This window comes from Octodon degus, unplaced genomic scaffold, assembly GCF_000260255.1.
Source record: "Octodon degus isolate 3935 unplaced genomic scaffold, OctDeg1.0 scaffold00015, whole genome shotgun sequence".
NCBI lineage: Eukaryota > Metazoa > Chordata > Mammalia > Rodentia > Octodontidae > Octodon > Octodon degus.
Window position 1 is genome coordinate 25,416,917 of NW_004524591.1, and position 18,579 is coordinate 25,435,495.

An 18,579-nucleotide genomic window follows, 5' to 3' on the forward strand; every position below is an offset into this window, starting at 1 on the left:
AGCACACTTTCAATAATTAATACATTGCATATTGTTGTCTTAGTGGTTATTCATAGTACAAGATACAGACATGATATCCTGTCCACAAACACTATTAGAACAAATCTCTCTATTCACTGAATTAAGAGCATGCAGCTGTATATCTATCCTAAAACTATTTTGAGTATACAGATACAAAATGGTCATTCATTTGTATTCCCCTTTTTTGTTTAGTTTTGCCAGAGAAGGGTGTTCCATTGGCATTTAAATATTGTAGGTGCATGAATTCAGCAAAATATTCCAATATAGTCCAGTAGTCCATAAGAATAGTGAGTTTTCCATAAGACTGGCAATGTCAGAAGTTGTCGACCTGAGTCCCCTACAGCTCAACATAACACCATGGCTTTACTTTTTATACTTCATTTTTATACTTTTCTGCTGGATGGTTAAGACCAAGATAAAGCATGACCTATATAACAAGAAATGTAACTTTTGTATCTGATAAGGTCAGTCAAGTACCCTCAGGATTTACCCTGAAACCCTGTACTGCAGTTTGTAGATCCTTTGTCAGTGTCAGCTATGTGGATGAGTCATGGTCATTGCTTGACCAATTTGCTCTCCGTGAAAGCCTGAGAGAATGTTTTCTCTCCATGTGACTCTCCTTAACCACACTCTACATCATCAATCACTTTCCTCTGTGGTCCCATAATCTCCTTGATCAAAAAATTTGGGATGCAACTGAGTTGTACGATGTTACAGTACAGGTTCTCCTGTGTCCTGAGTCTTCATTGTCTATTGGTACATTTTAGATCTGCATAACAACCACATTCATCATAGAGAATTTGTTCCTGTACATGACATAATTTGGGGTTTTGCCCCTGTTACCTCTTGGGTTGTGGAAGTCACCTTGAACTAAAAAGGAACAACCTTATGGTCTTTCCTTGTACAGCCTTCTCTGTGGCTGCGTATCTCAGAGCATACCACAACTCAGTTCAGTTCCAGAATCCACAGACCAGGAAGAGTAATGTACTCCTCCCTCCTCATTCCTTATCACCAATCCAACTATCAGTATACCTGCACACTTCTTGAATTCCCTCAGATTCTCCCCCTGCCGTTGCTCTAATTGAAGCTGACATCTCTCTTCTGCCCTAGTGGTTTTGCCTCCCAACTTGTCTATCTGCATCCTTCTGCCTTGCTGAGGCATCATTCCATGTTGCTTTCTCTCTGCCAGCAACCCTCTAATCATCTTCATGTTGTGGATACTTTCTCATCCCCCAGATTGCAGGGCCCCCTCCCTCCCCATCTTATTTATGGCAAAGTCATCTGCTGTGAGCTCTGGTATCATTCTCTTTCTTAACACAAGGCATGTCTGCAATTTTGCAATCCACTGTCCTGAGGACAGCATGTGACTTCCTAACCAGAGTCCTCCGCCATGCACCTGAAGGCAAGCAAGATGGTAGAGGGGGGAAAATCCTGTAATAGCAACTAAGTTTAATCAAAAGTCTTTAGGGTGGGAGGACAGAAAACAGTCATTTTATGCAGCAAAAACATTCAAGGTGATAAAAGGAGTGATCCCTGGTCCCTGTTCTGCTTGAATCCTGGGAGATGCCTTTCCAGTTTAAATACAGGGGCATGCAGGTCATTGCCATCAATAAGCAAGAGAGGCTTGAGAGAGACAGAGGTGGAGCCTGCAGCAATCTGGAAAGCAGGAATCTACTCCATGGAAGGCAGCATGGGAACTGTTGCCCTGCGGGAGCCACAGTCATGGGTGGTCAGACCTAGTCTTGTGTATTCAAGTGTAAAATCAAATTTTGTGTACGTTCTCCTAATTTTTCAGTGCTAACAAGTAATTTAAAAATTCCAAGCACAATGCAAGAATTAACATTGATGTATGGTTCTGCATCTGGCCTCCAGTTTGCCACCTTTGCCTCAGATCATTTCTCCCTGCTCCTTAGACAGCCTCACAACCCATTCCTCTTCCACCGCTCCAAGGACTGACATAACCTAGACATCCTCTGGTGGCTGTTTAGGGCTGCATTGAGCTCCTTCACTCTCGTTCCCCGGTGCACTCTTTCTGACTCAACCCTTCTTTCCAGTGGAGAACTCTGGAGAATAGGTCATCCTTTTATCCACAAATGCCTCTTTCTTTAAAACAACTTTTGAAAGAGTCTTACGGTGGGGGGGGGGGAATCCCTGAGTATCCGCTTTGCCTCTCCATCTCCCTTCCACACTAACCCTTTTTCGCCCTCCTTCCTTCGTGGAGTATTCTGGGTGCAGGTGTGGAGGAGTCTGAGGACCACACTCTGAGAACTGCGTCCTGTGTATCCTCCAAGGCTAGCTTAGAAAATAGCCATCAAAGGCCAGACCAATCAGAATGACATCTTTATAGCATGAAATCAAATGTCTCTAAAGACTACCATCTAGATCACTTTCTACACCAACAACGAGGGTGCCACTGCTGAGCATGGCAGTGGGCAGAGCCCACATGGGGGTCTTAGGCAGGACTAAATGCTCCCCCAATTATGAGATGGGAGCTAACAAGACAAATAATGGGGAGAGGCTCCAACCTTCCTGGATGTTCTGCAGGTGTCTCAAATCCCACAAGTCTCAATTTGTCCTCCCTTTAGATGCCAACATCTCTCTTCCTCCGTCGCTCCCTGTCTCTCAGGATGGCAACGCCTGCTCACCAGGTGGGGTTCTCTTGACACATCACAGCGCAGAGCCACTCAGTCACCTAGTCTACAGATTCCATCACTTATCATCTTCCAAATCCATCTCCTTTGCTCCGCCCTCCCAAAAAAGCCTTAGTTCAGGTCATTCTTTGCATAGACGGCAGCTGGAGTCTTATGGAGAAGCTTGCTTCCTCCAGCTGGGTCCCAATCTGTTCTCTTGGGTGCTGTCTAAGCAGTCTTCCCTGAACTGAAGTCTGATCAAGTCATTCTCCAGCTTGGACCCCTCCAGGGATTCCCCATGATCCTTCACAGTATAATACAAACCACTCAGCCTTGCTTGATCTCAGCCCATGCCAGGGGTCTCCCCTAGGCCTTTTGCCCCATTCCATAGCCCTAAAAGACTGCTGGCATTTCCCCAGAGCATGTGTAAGCTCGATTTTTTAAAAATGTGTTTGGTATAGGGTCTCACCACGCAGCTGGGACTCGTAGTACTACTCCTGTTTTCAACCTCCCCAGTACTAGGATTACAGGCCTGCGCCGCCACACCTGGTCTCCGGTTCAGCGCACAAGGTGGGGGGCCTGGGGCGGGGGGCGGTATGTGGTGCCGGGGATCTAACCCTGGTGCCCGGGATCTGCACACATCTAAGCAGGCGCTAAGTCCACTGAGCTCTCTTGCTCACCCGAAAGCTCGCTTCTGACAAATGAGTCCTCCCAGCTGCTATTCCAGCTTCCTCCAAAGCCATTTTTCTCTGCCCTCTGTTAGGCTGTACTTGTCGCCGTGCCCCTCAGGCTCCGGCCGCGGTCCGCTTCTGCAGCGTGTCCTTCCTCACTCCCTGCCGCTGCTTCCTTCAACACCCTCCAGAGTATGAGCCAGTGCCCTGTGCACACCTCTACCTGTGTATCTGCCACGTTAGACAGCGAGCAACGTGAGGGACAGGACCATGCCTCTGGCTCAGACTGGACTGGGGTTAGGCGTGAGGAGTGAAGCGTCCTAACCCCACACCCAGGTTGACTGACTTCAAGCAGTGCTTTCCTCTGCACAGACGGCTTATTTTTAGCATTAGTGGTTTATCTCCCAGTGAAATTTGGTGCCAGCTGTGGTCACCTGTTTGATTGCTCTCTGAGCTCTGCCTTTAACTAGAAATTAATTTGGATTACTTAAGCTTTCTGTGCCCAGTGGAGAAACTCTGGCTGGGCAAATCCAAAGCTGCTGGTGATTTTTCTTTTTCTGTTTAATCTCTTTCTCTCGTGTGCCAACACTAATTGTGTGCTTTCTAGCCCCCCACCCCCGCCAAATACTTATTTTTAATCTGCCCCATCTGACTCCTCACAGATGCTGACTTATCTCAGATCTTCACCTACCCACCTAGGAGAAACTGAGGCCAGCCTCGCCAAAGAACTCAGGTTATGTCACCCAGGAAGTCCAGGCTACTCTGATAATGCAAATCAGAAGGAAGAAATCCTCAGGCCCGTGGGGCTCCCCTCTCCACGCACATCAGCCTTCCACACTCACAGAGCTCAGGCATAATAAAGGCCAGTTCTGCAACCTGCAGCTCTGACCACCAGCCCGTGGTGCACAGAGTGTGACAAGGCGGCAGGACGGGCACCGCCCTGGTGCCCACCGATCGACTCTGCCCACTTCCTTCTGAGGTCTCCAGCGGCCTCCGTCTGACTCCTGAGAGTTAGGAAACTCTTCCATTCCATGGTGATCCGGGAGCCCTGCTTCAGGTTCCACTGTCTGACACTGAAACGGATTCACTCGGTCGACAGTGCCTGCGTCCACTTCCGCACTCCGTCTGTCTCCTGTTCTGCTCTTCTCTAGGCAGTCTACTCAGACTCCCTGCGGGTTCCCAAAGCAAGGTCCACATGCCTCCCCTGAGAAGGTGCAGGACCTAAAGGAGGCCGTGCGAGGGCATCTACTGACCCCACACAGGACTTAGAACCTGCTAGGAACTTCAGAAGAACTAAAGAGAAAATGTCTAATGAATTGTCACTTGAAATGACAGTTTGGAAGCCTAGAACTTGCTGAGTAATCCACTGATTTTTTATTTATTTTATTTTTTCTGAGATCTGATTTTTTTTAATTTTCAATTTTCATTAGTATGTATTTACCATACACAGTGACCACATTTATCATAGGGACTCTGTACCTGTACATAATGTCTTGATTCTTTCTCCCCCATTCCTCTCCCCTCCCTTCAACCCATTGCTTATTTTTTCTTTATTTTGAGAAGAAAAATGAACAATAAAACCAATGCTACAAAATTTCAAAACAAGATTGTAGGAGAGTAACAATGTTCAGTATACTGCACATTGCTATCTTCAAAGTGATCCCTCAGAATACCAGATGCAGACATGAAAATCCAATCAAGCAATATAAGCGTATGTCCATCCTTTCAATGAGCTAATAGCTATGAGCAGTACATTTATCTTAACTTTCTTGTGTGTGTGTGTGTGTGTGTGTGTGTATATATGTTTTTTTTCCTTTCCTCTTTTTTCCTTTCTTCTTTCCCTCATTCCAGTTTCTCTTTCTTTTTGAGCAATTTTCTTTCGATTTCACAATATCTATTGTACATTCTTGGGTTTTATCTACTCTTTCATCTAGGGAAAAAGAGTAAATAGGGATAGAATACTAGGGAGAGAATACGCTGTTTGCACATGCAAAACTGGCTTATTTCACTTACAGGTATGGACTCAAGTCTCACCCATTTCCCTATCAGTGTCTCAAGTTTATCCTTCTTTATAGCTAAGTAGTATTTCACTGTATAAAAACACCACATCTTTTTTATTACTTTCTCAGTTGATGAGCACTAAAAGACAACCTTAAATATCAGTGATTTTCTTGTCATGTAAGCCAGAATCTGCTGTCCTGGAAATTTCTAGTCAAAGGTTTTAATTTTGCAGACATTTTTTTAATTGGTTGTAATTTTAATCCTATAATCCATGAGTACATCTAGAAAAGTTTTCAAAATCATTCACTTCACAAAGTTGACTCACAGTAAACCTTTGTGGAACTGAGCTGGTTCTTCTACATACTATTGTTTAGAATAGGTGATGGAAATTTCAGATTTCTCTCTCTTGATTTATATATTTTATTCTAACCTTTTGAATTTTTTATGAAATTGTTTTTCTTCTTTTATACTGAAAACAATAACTATTTACTATTGAAATTTAGGAAATACACTAAAGTATATATTGGTAAATAAAAATCTCTTATCCAAATAAGTTCTATTGTCATATATTCATTTCTGTCCCTCTTTCAATGAATAGTCTTTTCTGTATTCTAAAGGGATACAAAGATGCATGACCAGGAGGATGAATGGCTCAGATTAGGTCCTCAACTTTGTCCCATAACATTGAATCATGACTGCATTTCCTCAAGTCACTGCACATTGTACTCTATTTCTTTACAGTTTCACTGTAGCTCAGCAATAGGGAGTATCTTATCTATTTTATCAAAGCGTTTTTTTTTGTGTGTGTGTGTGTGTGTGTGTGTGTGTGTGTGTGTGTGTGTGTGCTTTCAGTTCCTGACATTTGGCAGAAACAATGGGACCCACCATAGTGCCCATTACGAAAAGCAGGACTGGGAAACATTCTGCAATGCAAACTAGGGTGCAAGCAGCATCAGTTAAGCCATGGAAGTAGTCCCAAGCCAAGGCCTATGGAAGCAGGGCGCATCTTCAAACTAAGCTGATCACTCAGGTTAGAAGCTGCAAGCAGACGCTAATTCCAACAGAGCATGAACAGGAGCCTTGGAGGGAGGCACCTCATGGTCAGTGCAAGATTTCGCTGGGAGAAAACTGGAAGCAATTCCTGGGCTTTCGACAGGGCAAAAATAAATGATTTCAGTTGAAACAATTTTCTTGGCTTTGATTGATGGTAAGGTTAAAAATTATATGCTACATATAATATTGTTTTCCATTTGCATTTTTTTTCATGAATTTTCCATTATATGCTCCTTTTTTGTACTGTAGGATTCTTCTTCCTTATTGGTTTATAAGGATTCTCTACATAGTCAATAACTTCATTTTTTTTATTTCTATCTTGCAAAATTTTCTTTAAGTTTTCTGGCTTTTGGTTTTTAAGGTACTTTTCACAGATGGAACTGGCATGCTTATCTAGACAATTCTCTGTGTTTTCTCTGTTTAGATTTCCCCTCTCGTTATCTTCCAGCAAACTCAGCTCCTGGCTAATACTGAGGTTTCCTCCAGAGCTGTTGTGAAGTTCAGCTAAGCAGGGGACCTTCCCTGGCCAACTGTCCTACTCACACCCCAATATCTTCCGTTATCACAGACAAAAAAGTCATATCTGGGTGGGCAGAGGCTTGTTTTCAGCTCCAGTGTCTGGAGAAAATAAATATCTGTTGAATACATAAGGAGGGAGATAGATAGGAATCTCTTCAAACTCTCCTGCCTTGGTTGCAAGGGATTCTTTTCTCATCCGCCCCTGCACCCAGTGCCTGGGACACACATAATCCCCACTATATCTTTGCTCTCACCTGGGAGAGCGCTCTATACCCAAGAAGTCATTGCCAATGCAATTTATAAGAGCAAAGTTACTGTATGTGTAGAACATCACTCTGGCTTGGACAGAGACATGTGGTTTAGACTCTTCCAAGACTGGATAGTCAGCTTCCCTCTACCTGGCTCTAGATTGATTTATTCCACTGGCTCCCACAGGCCTGGGGAGCACTGTGAGAGTCCTCGTGCAGCAAGGCTTCCAGGTTTCTCCTTGATAGATGGTTTTAAAATGAGCTGGAGCAGATTGGGAACTAGGAACCATTTCTTCTGTACCAGGAGAGAAGTGGGAAGGGGCACACAGATAGCTAGACTCACCTTGCTCTCTTAGATGTCATAAAAGTTAATTTTGAGACCCCAAAAGGATTTTTAAACAGAATCCTCTAGTTTACAATAAAACTTAAACTGACCTGTATCTTATACCATACTCTCTATCTAAGGTGGATGAACCCAGGTCCCAAATTTAGACCCTTGTGGAAGATATATGAATAGGTCCCTGAATAATTCCCCAAGCACTTTTCTCATACATGAGAGAAAAATAGTCACTCAAGGCAGGGCTGGTTCTCATGTCCATTTTGTAAATGAAGAGGAAAGAGGTTAAGAAATTTGTAGAAAGACACACAGAAACTAAGGCAAGAAATCATGTTCTTCTCTACACTACTATCAGTGGTTTTAGCTAACAAGTCCATGGTCTCTAATTCACCACCCTGCAAAAAGTTACTATGAAACAAATGTTTTTCTTTCTTTGGTGCATAAGAACCTGCAATGTTAGATCTGATTAAAATTTCCCATTTTGAACAATGAACAGTTGTAAGACTTCCAGAAAAATAAAACGGTGTGGCTACCTATACTTAACGATTTGGCAAGTGTTTATTTAGCACCTATGTAAGCAATGCGCATGCTCAGTGCTGTGTGCGTACCATGACGAGGCACAGGGCCAGCCTGCGTGCTTGTTGAATCCTGGAGAGGATGATGGCAAGAGCATAAACAGGGGTGTGCATGGGCCACAAATGTCACAATAGATCTGTTAACCAGTATCTGTGTGTAACCAGGATCTGTGTGTAAGATTATATAATCCTTGATAGTTTATAAAAAGAAATCAGACAAAGCAGCTACCCTGATATTTTTAACTAAAGTGTCTAAGCTAATTTCAGTTCTGGAGAAATTCAGGCTTCCAGGTTAGCCAGAGAGCTCAGCGGATTAAAGCGCCTGCTTAGGCAGGGCGCCACTGCCTGGGTCCGATTCCCATAGTGCCATGCCGGCTCTGCCCGCGGGGCTGGTTGAGACACGATTGAGATGGGGTGTGGTGGTGCGCGTCTATAATCCCAGTGTTTGGAAGACTAAAGACAGGAGAATCACTACTAGTCCAATCTACATAGTGAGACCCTGTACACTGTGTACACCCTGTACACCCTGTGTGAAATACATAATGAAAGAAAGAAAAAGAAAAGAAAAGAAAAGAAAAGAAAAGAAAAGAAAAGAAAAGAAAAAAAGAAAAGAAACTCAGGCTTCACACTTATGCAAGGCTGAAAGTGATTACCATTGGTGGGATTAGCAGCCATGGACAGAATTTGTGGATACTCTTTTGTTTGCTTGTATTTCAAAGGGAGAAATACAACTTATCCTCATGTGGATAGATTGTTCCTTACTTTGATTTAGTTTAGGAGATTATAAGAAATTATAAAGGGTATACATAAATATACCACCATGTGCTAAAATATAGTAGCAAATGGAGAGCAAACTGTCCTTCCCTATCTGATGATTTAAAAAAATCACCATCATTATATACATGGCCGACTATGAAACAAAATTTGAATCCATCTCCCCTCTCAGCCCTACAGACTCATGGATACCAAAATGAATCTCTCTATATCCCATAAGGAATATGAGCTAAGTATAAAAATAATATGAATTTACATCTGTGATCAGTCCCTAACAATGTTCTCCAAGTAATCTTTCACCATAGACCACTGATTCCTGTAAATATTCAGTAACTCGCCATCCTTTTGTGTGCAGTACCTCACCCTGTGGGGTGGGGGGGAACCATTCATATGATAGATCAGTGGACCCAGAAGTTGATGGGAACTGGTAACCTTGACTTGGAAGCATTTACCAAATGTTTACATTTTCCATTTTTTCTGATTCTTTGATAATACTTTTAGGAATTTGTCCAAAGGAAGTAATCAACAATGAATATGAACAAGTAACATAAGTGTTGCTTGAGATCATTTAAAAATCAAAACAACTTAAATATTCATCAATGTTGGCTTTGTGTAAAGTAGTGTATGCCAATACAGTGAACTGAAAGAGATACAAAAGCCACAAAATAAGTTAATTGACTTGACTACCCAAAACTACCAAAAGTTTTATAGGAAAAAAATGACATTTGCAACATTAAGAGACAAATGGGTAAATTACCTGCGAAATATATTATAGCCACACTAATGTATTGGATACAAAAGGAATCTTTAAAAATAATAAGCAAAAATCCAGTAAAAATAGCCAATGATCATGTGGAAAAGGCACTCAATCTAACACACAATTAAAGGAATGAAAACTGCATTAGTAGCTAAATTCAACTTTTCACATGTAAGCAAATTAGTATCTAGTAATGACCAAGACTTAGAGAAAAAATTGTTCTCATTTATTTTTGATGGATGAATAAATTGATGTACCCTTTTAGAAGGATAATTTGAAGGAAATTTTGATAATCTACTAATTATAAATCCTTACATATTTCCACTACAGGAATTTATCCTTGTACATGTACAGATGCACAAAAATATATGCATAAGGATATTTACAGAAATACTGTTTATAATATAAAAAACCTGGAATAAATTAACTTAAATAAATTATGATGCATCTGCACGGTGAAACACTGTGCATGTTGTTAGACAGAATGGTGTAACTTTAAACACACTAATATGAAAAATAATGCCCAGGATAGAGTGATATATTGATTGCTGAGTTAAAAACAGAAAGCTGAAGGATATTGAACATAAATAATCCCATCTTTAAAACATTTTTTTCATATGAACAAAGGATATTCTAAATGATAAGTCTGTTTAGGGAGACTTGCATTTTATTTCATATCATTCTGAACTATTTGTTTTTTTTTCTTTCAACAATTTTATTCTTATAACTAAGAAAACTACCTCATGTCATGAATCGAGGTAGAGATCACCTCTTCAGTGAGAGCAATTATTTACACACTGAGAATACAGTGCTGCACATATAGGTAGACATCATTTCTGATATAGTCAATAATATCATGAAATGAAATTAATACAATAGAGTGACGGAGCCTGCCTCAATCCATTCTCTGTGGCCAAAAATCTGACACTGTGTGATTTATAGAGAAGAGAGTTTTATTTTGGACCAAGGTTCTGGTGGATGGTGAAGCCTAGGAGTTTGGTGCTGGTACCTGCTCAGATTGTAGTAAGGCCGTCAGGCTGCTTCAACTTATGGCAAAAAGTGGGGGGTCCAGTAACTGTGGGTCTAAGAGAGACAAACGAGAGGGCAGGACTGCTTTATAACAATCCCCTGCTATAGTAACTAATCCAGTCCCATGTGATTGCATTAAAACCCTTCAATGACCTAATTACCCCTGAAAATTTCCCCCACCTTTACTTTATCAATTAAGTTTTAAAACGAACTTCAGAGGGCATGGACCACATTCCAACCAAAATAGAGACTGTGGTGCATGGGACATCAGCCTCAGGACCTCTGAGCATCTTAAGCATCCAGCAGAAAAGAGGATAACTTGAAGGAAATTTTGATAATCTACTAATTATAAATCCTTACATATTTCTTCACTGAACACAAGCAGGAGCCATGTACAGAGGACCAGGTAAGCAGGTGGATGATGAGACAGCTGATGAGGTTTCTTTTCCTTTTGGTCAGCCTGTTTGAAAGAGGGATCATGGAGGAAGGGGCTATTTATGGGTGAAAAATGCTGGGCCTGGGTGAAAGCGAGGGGCTTTTGGAGAAGGAGAAGACCAACACAAGTTAGGCCAAGAGCTGGTGTTTTTCCAGATTCATTGGCGGGAACATAGTTCAGCTCCTCATGCATGAGATGAGAACATGCGCCAGCCATGAGAAGCATAAATAAGGGGGTGACTGGGGAATCTCACCAGGGTGGCTGGGATGCATGGTTTGTTGATGTAAGCCATTTTCAAGAGCACAAGGGGCGAGAAGTTCCCGGACCACTGCTGTGGCCGGGGAGGACAGGCCTAGGTAGAGCTTTCCACTGTTAAGGATGGTCACAGTTCACAACGAGTCTTCATTCTTGGCAATTTTAAATTTAACCATCAAGTAATAGACAAATACGTTAAATGATCACCTTTAGTTGCTTTCAAAAAGAAGTTGGCTCCAGGAAGACCCTGCATCAAGTCCACAGTCATCTCTCAGCCTTGCAGTTTCAAAAATGCATCTGTATCTGCCCGAAAGCAGATAGAGCAATGGCTGCGACGGAACAGATGGCACCAAAATGGACCTGATTATGTACCAAGATGTAAGATTCATTACCGCTCAATGAGGGAAGGAAAGGATTACCCAATGAATGGTATTGGGACAATTAACCAGCAATTTGGAGAAACAGTAATTTTAGAATCTCACTTTATGTTATGCAAGGAAATAAATTCCAGTTGGGTGGAAGAGTTAAATGTTTTCTTTTCAAACCTCAAAAACTCTGAAAGAGACAGAATCAAATACTCTTCAAGCCTCCTGAGGAGAAAGAATTTTATAGGCTTAGAAGTAATGTGTGGAGTAAAAAAAAAGAATAAGATCTGTAAGTTTAGCTACAAAAATGTAAAGCTTAGAAGCAAGGAGCAAACAAAAAATATTACTGCAAATGTAACAAAGAGGCACTGCAATATTTAAGCTCTTATATTGATCAGATAAAAATTAAGGCTCTAAACTATAGGAAGGCAAAATATCTTCATAAAAGAAGCAATAGAAGTAGCAAGCAAATACATCATAAGATGTTGAGTTTCTAGAGCACAAAATTTATAAATTTAACACTACGGTTCTCTGTATAATTTCCCATCGCTAAATGAGCATAAATCTAAAAATAATTTCGCTCAGGCTCCTGTTTCAGGTTAAGATGCAGAAAGTCACAAATGATTATTGCACCTGCCCCGGCAATAAGAACTAGCTGGATAACCCACAGGATTATCAAGATCCTGTGTGTGGAGAGAAATGTAAATGAACTAAATTGGAGAAACTGACAAGTCCTTCTGATGAGAGGAGAGACCCATAGCTGCTTCCATCCAAGAAGTGGCAGGGAGAGGAGGAATCAGCCATAACTCAGACGGAGAGATATCAAATCCGTAGCAGCATTTTAGTGGCCAACATGAACAATGTGACAGAATTCCAAAGAACTGGAGTGAGAACCCCAAAACACCATAGCCACTGAGCTAGTCTACACCCACACTCATGCCCGTGCCTTCACACGACATCACTTATCGTCGGAGTACAAAGGAGTAATAGACCTGAGGCTAAGGTCAAGGCAGAAAACAAAGAGAACACTCTGGGGCCATCAAGACTTTCTCCACGTACAAGACACGGTCTGCCCAAGGTGGTGTGCAGCCCAGAATGGCTGAGGCAAATCCTCAAGGGGCACAGGGCCTCTGCCAAGTGCTGCACAGTGGCCCAACTAAACCCGGGACAGGAAATGGGTGGGGGAGGTCTCCCTGGGTGTAACCCTAACCCAAGCTGGTGGCAGAGCTGGGAAGCATAAAAGATTTTCCTGGTTTCACTAGTGCTCAGATCTAAGCCCTGATGAGGCAGAGGTGTGAAACCGTGCTGAGGACGTCTGAACCCAGCACGGAGCTGCGCCAGCTGGAGGCTTCAAACAGAGCTGGGGCTCTGCTGCTCCAGGTAGCTTTCCTGGGCTCAGTCTCCAACCAGCAGTTGAAAGCAAGGGCAGAGCCTTCTCTGTGAATAAATACGATTTCCTTCAATCTCTGCTCTTCTTTATACACAATGTGCAACATAAATGGGAACAAAGGGATCATCAGGAAGCAAGAAAATCTCAGACAATGTCAATAACCCATGGTTGTAGGTTATTGTTTAAAAAAAAATGTCTGAGAGTCAACAGAGGAACAATAAACAGAAAGAGACAGATGTTACATTTATGTAAACAATGAGCATAAAATAAATAGGATAAACATATTAAGTAAATTAAAGAACTTGTATACATGTGGAATTCAAAAACTGACCTCTTTATATAAGCCTAGAGTAGAATGGTGGCTACCAGAGGGGCAAGGATGGCCGAAGATCTGTTGGTGAAAGCATACAGAACTTCAACCAGGTGGGAGGAAAAATTTCACCTTATCCACTTTACACCACAGTGATGATTGTTAATAACAATGCAACTCTCAGCTGAAGGTTGCTGAGAGATTTTAGTTTTCTCATCACCAGAAGTGTGTGAGGTAATGCATGTGTTAATTGGTTTGATTTAGCCACTTTACAATGTATACTTACATCAAAAATCATGTTGTACTATATAGATATATATGTATATATATATATATATATATACATAATTTTTGTCAGTAGAGTAATGAATAATCAGGATAATATACACAATATGAAAAATAAGCAATTTGAGCAGAGAGAGGAAAATTGTTTTAAAAATCAAGTACACGTTATTATTTAAAAAGACCACTATTTAGAGCAACCATGCCAGCAATGAGTTCTAGAGTTTACAGCATATGTAACATCAAAAAATCGTGAGGGAAGAGATATGGGGAGCAGGAGAGAGCAGGCGCAGTGGGGCTGGTGCAGGGGTGCTGGTCTAGTGCTCTCACACTGCTCACAGAGCAGTTGTGGCTTGAAAGCATATATGATCATCAAATGCCTCAGAATAATCTACAAGGAAACTGTGCCTAAGAGAAGCGCATATAGCTCCAAAAGTCAATCGAGAATGTAAAGTGGTGTCTTAGAACACTCAGGTCACCCACCGTGATGCAGAACAGAAGCAACGAGGAAAAATGCATAAACGGATAAGTAGAAAACAAATACCGTGCTCACTTCGGCAGCACATACGCTACAATTGGAACGATACAGAGAGGATTAACATGGCCCCTGCACAAGGATGACACGCAAATTCAGGAAGCGTTCCAGATTTTTTACAAAATAGTTAGGGTAGACATATAGCTACTTTCTCCTAATTCAATAAGAAGAAAGATCTGTACTAATAGTGTTTGGACAGAATATCATATCTGCATCTTGTGCTATGAATGATTACTACAAAGACAACAATATGCAATGTATTAATTGTTGTAACTCTCCTAACAACCTGTTTTGAAACTGTCGCATTGCAATTTTTTCTCAATAAATAAATAAATAAAACTTAGTAACACATAAAAAAAACAAATACCAAGATGATAGACCTAGACTCAATCATAACAATAATTATACTAAATGTAAGTGAGTTAATTGCTCTAATTTAAAGGCAGAGATTATCAAACTATATAAGGAAAGGAGACCTTTATAAACAAAAATACATTAAAAAATAAAGACACAAGTTGGTTACAAATGAAAAAGGTGAAAAAATATACCATGTAAATGCTAAACATAAGGTGGCCCTATCAATAGTAGCAAAATAGTCCCAAGACAAAAAGTATTACCAAAATAAAATGGGATATTTATAGACATAATAATGGAACATCAAAATTCACAACACAAAAGTAACAGAAAGGAAGTAATAAATCTATAGCCATAGTTATAGTTTAACATAATTTATAAAATAAAATCAAGTGCAAGTGTTATACTTATAGGTAGAGTCTGCCCAAAGCCTCATATACTCATAAATGGGCTTTCCAAAGCAGGGTGGTTGTAGGGCATGTGATCCCAGGACTAAGGTGATGCGTTACTAAATTAGTCCATTGATTGGAATTTGCATAGCTCTGGGTGTGGATAATAAGAGGCCCACAGGGAAGGTAGTCGGCCCACCTAAAGGTCTGCATCCTAAATGGGATAAAAGGACAAGGGGGGTTGTGTCTGCTGCTGCTGTTTGCCACCTCCAGCCAGCCAACCTACCTGCCTCCTGCCTGCCTGCCTGCCTGCCTGCCTGCCTGCCTGCCTGCCTGCCTGCCTACAGATCGTTTCTCCCCTGTGACATCCCTATACCTTTCCACCTTTCCTTGGAACCAAACAACTATAGACTGAAAGCTCTACAAACTATGAGCTGAAATAAACTTTTTCTCCTTTAACTTGTGAGCGTCAAGTATTTTTACTTCAGCCATGAGAAAAATAGCAAAGATAGCAAGGATTCATATTTTAAAGACAATTTGAAGTTTATAGAACATTGTACCCAAACATTTCAGAAAGCCTTTTTTAAAATGCATATGAGATATATACAGATAGACCATATTCTGGGTCATAAAACAACTTTAAGCATACATTAAATAATTGAAATCACACAAAGTAAAGTGATAGGCTCACAATACAAAATTAAAAACAGTAACACTATGCTGTGGTTCAGATGTATGTGCCCTCTGTAACTCATGTTGAAATTCAGTGACCATTGTAAAGTGTTAAAAAGGTAAGACCTTTGAGAGGTAAGGGGACTAAGAGAAATTCACTGCAGGAGCATTGTGATCAGTGCCTTTATAAAATAACAAACTTGGACCTCTCTTTCTTTCTCACCCTTAGCATGTGTTGATGCCACAAGAAGGCCATTGCCAGCACCTTGGTATTGAATTCCCTAGCCTCCACGACTCTGAGCCAGTAAATTTCTGTTCATTATAAATTACCCAGTATCAAGCCTTCTGTTATAGCAGCACAAAACAGACTGAGACACACTAGAATAGTTAGAAGATCTCCAAATATTTTGAAGTCAACATATTCTTTAAAAGTCACAGGCAGGGTATGGTAGCACATATCTCTAATCCCAGCATTTGGAGGTGGGGGCAGGAGGATTGTTGTGAGTTCAATAACAGCCCGGGCAAGAAAGTGCGTTCAAGGCCAGCCTGAACTTCAAAGTGAGACTCTGTCCCAAAAAAAAAAAAAGTCATAGGTAAATAAGAGGTCTCACAAAAGACATTAGAAATACATTGAACAAGGACTGGGGAGATAGGTCGGTGGTCTAAGCACCTACCTGGCAAGCACAAGGACTGGGGTTCAATCCCCATTTCTACATGCTGTGCTGGCCTCAGAACCACATTTATATGAAAATGTATAGCTTTCAATACCTATATTAAAATGAAGAAAAATATAAAGTCAATTATCTAAGCTTCCACATTGAGAAGACTAAACAAACAAAATACATTAAAAGTAGGTAAAAGAAAATAGTGAATGAAAACTTTTAAAACTGAGTAAATCAACAAAGAAGTTTAGGAATTAAGCTCTGAAAAAATTAAGCTAATAAACTTGTAGCAAATCTGATCAAGATGTAAAAAGAGAGAACATAAAATGCCAGGTATGAAAAAAGTACTGTCACTGCTCATCATTTAAATATTATAAGGAAAATAAGGAACAATTAAAACATCTTATTTTCCATAAATTTGAAAATTCCTTAAAATCACAAATTTTCAAAACTGACATGACATAAAAAATGTGAATAACCTTAAATTTTTTTAGAAATTAAGTATCTAATTCAATTATATGTATAATATAAACTTACACTGAATAACAGTTCCCTCCCAGATACCTTCGTTGGTGAGGTATGTCAAGAAGGTAAAAACATTAAAATGCCAATCTTCCACAAACTCTTTTAGAAATAGAGGAGGAAACACTTCCCACGTGTTTAATAAAGCGCCGGAGCCCTGCTACTGAATCCGGAAAGTGAGAACTGAATGAAATACTCAGAACAGTATCCTTCACAAACAAATCCAACAATCAGTAAGAAAATATTTGTGAATCAAATCTACAAATATATTTAAAAAATAATACACCATGAATAACTGAGATTTGTCCCAGGGATGCAAGGTTTATTAATCATTCAACACATAATCAATGTAATTGAAAATTTAATATAAGAGAAAAACTGGTCAATATTTGCATTTGACAAAATGCAACATCTTTTAAACTTTTTAAATACCTCTAGGCTTTTTCAAGCCAGAAAAAATTCATTTTCAATTTGATAAAAGTCATAAAAAAGTTAACAGCCTGCACAATGATGAAATAAGATTAAGAACAAGCAACAATGTCCACTTTGACTCCCTCTATGAATTGCTGAAGTCCTACCTGATGCAATGAAGGAAGACACGTTGGGAAAGAGAGAGTAAGGTCATTTTTGCTTACAGAATCTATCATTTGTTTATAGTAAACATGAAGAAATCAGCAAAATGATTACAAGAAATAATATGAAAGTTGCAGGACAAAATATCAGTATATAAATAGTTTTATCTCTATATTCCCAGAACATCATTAGTAGGTAAAATTTAAAATATTATTTCTGAAGGCATGAAAAATATCAGATATTTAGTGAGAGGCCTGACCTCTACATTGTAACTATAAAACATTGCTAAGAGAAATTAAAGATCTAATTAAAAGGAAAGATACATCATGTTCATTGATTAAATGTCTCAATTTTATTAAAATGTTCATTCCTCCAAATATTGAGCTATAAATTCACAACAGTTCTAATCAAAATACTAAACTCAATGATAATGAGGACATACTGCATTAAAATTTGTGAGATACAAGCTTTTGCAGAAATTGACAAGTTTATTCCAATAAATACATATGTAAACAGTCAACTAGAATCACCAAACAATATTGACAATGCTGAATAAATCAAGAAAATATCTTATTTCAAGATTATAAACCTAGAATAATATCAAATGGTATTTCCATAGAGTTAAATAAATAAAATGAACAGAATAAGAAATTCAAAACAGACCATATATATATGGTCATTTACTCTTAAATCACATTTCTAAGACAATATGAAAGTTGAAAATAAGAAATCATTCTGAAAAGGGTGGTAGTCCTAATGAAAAAGGAACTTCAATCCCTAGCTACCTTACTTACCACACAAAATTCAATTTGAGGGGGGCCTGCCCCTTAGCACAGTTCTTTAAGTGGCTACTTTAACAAAGCAGTCAGGCTCAGGTTGCTGTGGTTCGATTCCCACAACTCAAGCCAGCCAAACCTGCCCTGAAGGCAGTCGAAGCAAAATTCAATTTGAGATATACAAGTATAGAAGCTAAAAATATAAGACCTGTGGAAGAAGAAAAAGAAACCACCTTCTTAGCTTTAGGACAGCAGAGGTTTCTTAGAACACAAAAAAGGACTAAACTTCAGAATAAAAACTGGTAAATTGGACTTAAGAAAAATTGAACATTTCTATTTAGTAAAAACACTAGTAGTAAAATGAACAAATAAGCCACAGACTTGGAAATGCTGGTTTCCACTTCTCCACTGCTGGTGGGAATGTAGACTGGTGCAACCGTTAT

The 18,579-nt window shown here is 39.9% G+C and overlaps 1 non-coding gene across 1 annotated transcript; it reads left to right on the top strand.

Annotated features, from left to right (window-relative positions):
• The first annotated feature begins 14,198 nt into the window (after nt 1–14,198).
• LOC111815388 lies at nt 14,199–14,305 on the top strand. The gene has a single exon (XR_002820083.1). It is a non-coding gene; the product is annotated as a U6 spliceosomal RNA (small nuclear RNA).
• The last annotated feature ends 4,274 nt before the right edge of the window (nt 14,306–18,579 follow it).